Source organism: Triticum dicoccoides, chromosome 3B, assembly GCF_002162155.2.
Source record: "Triticum dicoccoides isolate Atlit2015 ecotype Zavitan chromosome 3B, WEW_v2.0, whole genome shotgun sequence".
NCBI lineage: Eukaryota > Viridiplantae > Streptophyta > Magnoliopsida > Poales > Poaceae > Triticum > Triticum dicoccoides.
The window spans coordinates 113516389-113522351 of record NC_041385.1 but is presented as its reverse complement, the minus strand read 5'-3'; the positions used below and the strand labels follow the sequence as shown (position 1 = coordinate 113522351).

The following is a 5963-nucleotide window of genomic DNA, read 5'->3' as shown; positions in this document are numbered from 1 at the left end:
GAGTTAATGAAATATCCCCTCGGTCACTTTTGTATGAATAGCATGGTAACTCACACATCGTAGACCTGATAACTTATGTACCCAGGTTCTGATAACTTTGGCGACGAGGGTGGGGGGAGTTGATGAAATATCCCCTCGGTAGCTTTTGTGTGAATAGCATGGTAACACACATCATAGACATGATAACTTATGTACCCAGGTCCTGATAACTTTGGCGATGGGGGTGGTGGGGGGAGTTGATAAAACATCCCCTCGATAACTTTTTGTGTGAATAGCATGGTAACTCATACATCACAGACCTGATAACTTATGTACCTGACCCTCCTGATAAAAAAGTCATAGAGGAGTCCCTCTACACATTCACACGTATAGTACATCATCATTTATGCAGTGATTTGTTTTCAAGAAAATACCTTTCTTTTTGTCATCTGACAATGGTGAAAAAGAGTTTTAAAAGACTTTTGTTTTCAAGTATTGAACAACAGCTTGGGTTGGTGTAATGGTTGTTGCTCATGGTATTAGGCGTGCCCTAGCTACCTGATGTAGGTTCGAATCCCATGTAGCACACTTTTTTCTCAATTCGCCTTTTTTTATTAGTGTCAATCGGGGGAGAACGGGAGAAGCGGGAGGGTGCGGAACGGGAGAAGCGGGAGGGTGCGGAACGGGAGAAGCGGGAGTCATCGAGGGGAGTCGTGCGGATCTGTCGCTAACGACCAGTCGACTGGTCGTTAGCACAGTCCTTTTCAGAAACTGTTTAGCAGGTCATATGCATCATACAAATAGTACTACATAATCTAGCAAGACAACCATATATAGTTCTTCATGTTGGAACATTTTTCCACAGTGCTACGGCGCATAGTAGGCACACATCCGGCCATCAGCAAATGTGCCATGACCAAACCAACAGGCTTCAGAAACTGTCGAAGACGGTGATGGGTCGACAGAAGTGTCGCAGGCACTGCTAGCTCTGAGATTCATGATAGCCTTCGAATGAAGTATGGATACAAGGGTTACTGTCAAGTACCCCATCGCCATGTGATCTCCGGAAACCTTGGGAGTCCCCGAACAAATGGTGGCCAGACTGATGCAGCAGCTTGACGAACAGCATCGCTGGTATCAGCATGGAAAAGAACAGTCACCTCGCACGACGGCGCGCCCACACTAAGCAACGGCACGAACGGACAAGAAGTGATGTCCGATGCCGGTAGATGGACCAGAAGTTTCTCCAAACGGCCTGCAGACTCATGATTCGTACAGAGGCATAGGAGGCTCATCAGTGCACATGAAAACCTTGGTGACAGCTTCACTTCAGTGATTCTGGAGAACAATTGGACAAGGTAGTCTGGCTTCACCTCATAGTAAAGGTCTATGCAGTCCACAGAAACTGGTAGCTCAAGATCTAATGTCCTGATATCCCAATCACTTGCAAACAGCTGCAGGAGGGAGTTCAGCTCCGAGGACTCGATTCGAAGATTTTTCAAACTCGCTAGGCCGTCAACTTGGACAGTTGGACCGAGTTTATCAATGGTCAGCTTCAGAGTAGACACGGAAGGAGTGTCTAAAATGAGGATATCTGGTTGAACACACTTCAACTCGAGATGAACCAAATTCGGCGCATGGATAGCTAAGGAACACGGAGCATTTGATACCTCCAGCGGAAAGTCTTTACTTGAGAGAGGTGAATCTTGGGGTTTTTGAGACCCCCGACTCTGATAAGATTGAGAACCTGAAGGCAAGGGAAGCATTCATTCAGCTTGCTCAGGTCCTCGTCATCGAGTCTAATGAATTCAAGAGTCAGATGGGTCAGGTTAGGCATTATCTCGAGCCCATCAACAGACAGCCATGCATTTTTCAGCCCCAGTTTGAGCAGATTATGACCTGCATACACAAAATTTAATCTCAGATCATTACAAGCAGGGTTTAATTAACTGGGTAAATATCTGGAACCAAATAGACCATCACAAACTCAGTGTGACAGATGCAGCCTTAACTACACAAATTATTTATATCTGAATATGGTGATAAACTGATAATAGCACTACTTGGTGAGATTCCACATTGCAGCGCTATGACCCAAAAATGTTTTCATCTATGACCCCAAAATGTTCTACTTGTGTATCTTCCTTCAAAGATAATAAAATGGTTGGAAAGTTCTCTGTAATTAAAATTGTGTTGCTGCCGTTCTGCCAGGACGAGAGTAAGCCAAATCTTAAGCCACTGTAATCTACCTAAATATCGGTTTCAAGCTTTAGACAGAGCAAAATCAACATGATCCTCTAAAAAATGTAAAACTACAACTGACATCTAAGAGACCCAGAACTTCAAACCAATGAGCAATAGAGTTTTAACAAAAACCAAGCCCCCTAATGTAATTATTATTTCTATAGCCCAAAATTGATAAATGAGCAAACGGGTAAGTTTCTAGAACAGCACAGGTTAAAAGACAACCTTTTTAGAGCATTACAGATTATAATTCAACCACGAAACAGTAAGCTTTGTGAATAAGGAGCATAACTTCAGCTAAATAACTTGTTCCGACGTGACAAGCTAACTCTAGCAGGATAATACATTCCTTGAAATGAAACAACTTTTCAATGCAGAGAACATAAATATTGCCAGAGAGAGACTGACAGAAGTGCGAAATGACAGGGAGCGCCTCCGCCTTCCGCCAGCATGACTGTGGCCAGAAGTCAGCTATCTCCACCTCCTGGAGGGCAGGTCCTGCGGCTGTTGTAGCCCACGCCCGCACGGAGTTTCCACTGGTAACATGCAGATCATCAGGCTCATCGAACTCCCCCTCCTCCACCCACGCCGCTTCATCGGGGCAACCCTGCCCTTCGGGCGCAATGATCACAAGGGAGCGGAGGTGCGACCCGAGGCGTGACGCGAGGTTTCCAGCGAGTGTGTGGAAGGCGGTGCCCTCGACCCCTCCCCCACCCTTCCGAAGACCGGGTGCTCGGCCGGAGGCGTCGAGGCGGATGCGTGGGCACTGGTAAGCCGCGGCAAGGAGCTCGCGCGAGGCAAGGCGGCACGATGCGATGTCTCTGGTATGAGCGACGCGGCCGAGGATGTCGGCGAGGATTGATAGCGGGAGAAATTCGAACGGGTCGCCAGCCTCTGACATGTGGGCCATGGAGGTATCGGATAGGGAGAGATCAGATGAAGGTTTGCAAAGTGGGATTGCTGAACAGCTTCTTTTTCTTTTTTCTTTTCCATTTCCCATCATTTCCGTTTCCCGTTTCATCATGATTCCGTTTTGAGTTTCTATCAACGGTTCGTGTTACAAATGATCCACCAGTGAGATTAGCATCAGTAGGTGTTGGAGCGGCAACATTCTCCAAGTGAGAAGGATCATCGCTGATAGTAGCACATATGCCTCTTGAAAAGTTGGGAGATTGATCTTCAATAGGATCAGGAGAGACGCGTGTGATATCACCCGAGACTAGACCCTCGGTGCCAACATTCTCGTTCACTTGAGTGTCCTGAGCATCCTTTGAATTTAGAACAGGAGAGACATGTACATTATCATCCGACACTCTGGCTTGACTTTCTTTAGCATCCATTGAATTTAGAACAACCTCTGGAACCTGAACTTCAGATGCAACAGGAGGATTCTGCTGATCTCGGACCAGATCGACAGGAGCTTGATCAGGACGTGGAACTTGATATTCAGTTGTACCAACAGGATGTAGCTGGTCTCGAACTTGATGGAAAGAAGCATCCACGTCAGTCTGGCAGTTGCGCACGAGTGATGAAATAGCGTCAGAAAAGTCGGCTGCCATTAAGGAGAAACGTTTCTGTTGAATTATTTCAAACTCTTCGGCCCAGATGGCACGATGTTTTTCGACAATCGAATTGATAATAGAATGCACCTGATTAAATAAGAAGAAGAACTGTAAGAAATATGTATAACAAAAAAGTTGAACTCATGAAAATATTCTGAATATAAGACTAACATGAGTAGAAGAGTTGGAGGTTTCAGCTTGGGGGCTTGACGAATTTGGCCCCATGGACTTTGCGGCCGAGATAACCTTTCCAACTGCACATTCAACAGAACTCCGCACCGCGGCATCAACTTCAGTTGTCTCTGACGGCATCTTCACGATATGGAGTAGATCATATATTTCGGAACTAAATGATGCACACAAATAAATACAGAAAAAAAAATCAGACGATAACAAAAGTGAAGCAAGAAGATGTGAAAGAAGGTAAAACGAAGATTGTAAACCTAGATTAGCATTAGCAATCAGACAAAAAAAAAGTGAACCCGATAGCTCTCCTACCCACGTTCGATCCGCAGAGAGGTCTCATTTCTACCTAAATAACGTACAGTTAAGGGAGGGAACTTCCCCTTTTAACCACATTTTTTTTAGATTAGCATAGCAAGCACAGATAACTTTACAGCTAAAACTCGGCATGCATGTTTTGGGGTCTCTCTATCCTGTCAGTTTGAGTCACAAATATACAATCAGTTGATACGTGGCAGATATCGAAATACTTACAGCCCACAAAATTTATTTTTTAAAATAATTATGACAAAATCATTACATAGAACTGCAATCACATTTATCGGTCATAGGCAAGGATAAGCATGCAAGTAATGGGTGACACACAAATTACTCAACTGATGCATGAAGATCAAGAGTTGTGCTGGAAAATGACGAAAATACTACACAATGTAACCTGGGGTAAGTGCATAGTTGCTTAAATTGCTTCAGAGCGATAGCCGGGCAATTGGAGAACAAACACAAGTTTGTTAAACGAGTAACCAAAATTCCTGCGTAATCCCAAAAATGGATGGTAAGAAAGCTATTGCTACTGAGATGCTAACGGGGTTCCATTTGCTTAAACGAACAATAGTCTCTTGAGGTTCCTTTGTCACGAACAAATGTCCCCTGAGTTAGCAGTAAAATTGCATTATTGCAAAAATTTGTTGCTCCCCTATAAATAGCATATGGAAGGGCACAAGGCATTTGACTCGCAGTCAAAAATCAAAATAGAACAGGAAGTGGTCGAGACTGTGGATCGGTGAATGCGTTTACCAACTCACCGTCGGGGGAAGGGGGAGGTTGAAGGAGGTTTCGGAAATCGAAGCACCAGATGGACGGAAACCTAGCAGCCCGAGAAGACTCGACGGTGGGGGGAAACCCGGAGACCGAGCGACGACGCCTAGGCTCCTCACAAGGGCGACGGGCGCGAAGATCCGAACGCCCCTAGCGCCGACGAAGACGAAGAGGAAACAAGCTAGGGTCGCCGGCATTCGTCGCCGTTGGAGAGATGAATGAGACCGGCTGCTGTTGAGTGGGAGTGTGCGATTGGGGAAGAAAGGAGACTGCAATGACTAAACCCACGTGGGATGCCAGGCGTCCACCCAAACCAAGAAAAATGGTAGACTGTTATAAAAAATGTGGTGAAAATAGTTTTACACCACAAAAAATGCATTTTGCATCACCTTAAACATTTTTTGCTTCAACGGGTGATGTAAAACAGGGCACCATTTTGCTCCAACAGATGATGTACATTGGGCACCAACTACACTATCTGCACCAGAACAAAATTGCATGCATATTGAAACACAGACATGAACTTTGCATGTAAATTAAAACTTTACGACACATGAATGCACATATCAAAATTAACATCAAATGCACATACAACTTTAACTTCAAATCCACATACCAAATTCAAATGCGTCCATTTGCTTCAACTTCAAAGCTTTCCTGTCTTCAGCCGCCTCTTTTCTTGCAATTATGAGAGCGTCCAATGATTCTTTCATATCATTGTCGCCCAACTTTGTTCCCTTTTCTTTCACCTTTTTTCTTCCACCTCCGATGGCTCTTTTGGAGGGAGCAACCGGGGCATGGGTGGGGCTTCACTTTCCTTCTCTATCACTTGATGCATCATCATTATCCAAATCAAGTGCAAGCGAGTTCTCGGAGTTCTTCTTTGGCCTTTGCGTAGCC

At 44.9% G+C, this 5963-nt stretch overlaps 1 pseudogene; it reads right to left on the bottom strand.

The window, feature by feature from the left end:
- Positions 1-773: 773 nt before the first annotated feature.
- On the bottom strand, positions 774-5291 carry LOC119275062 (annotated as a pseudogene).
- Between the last annotated feature and the right edge of the window lie 672 nt (positions 5292-5963).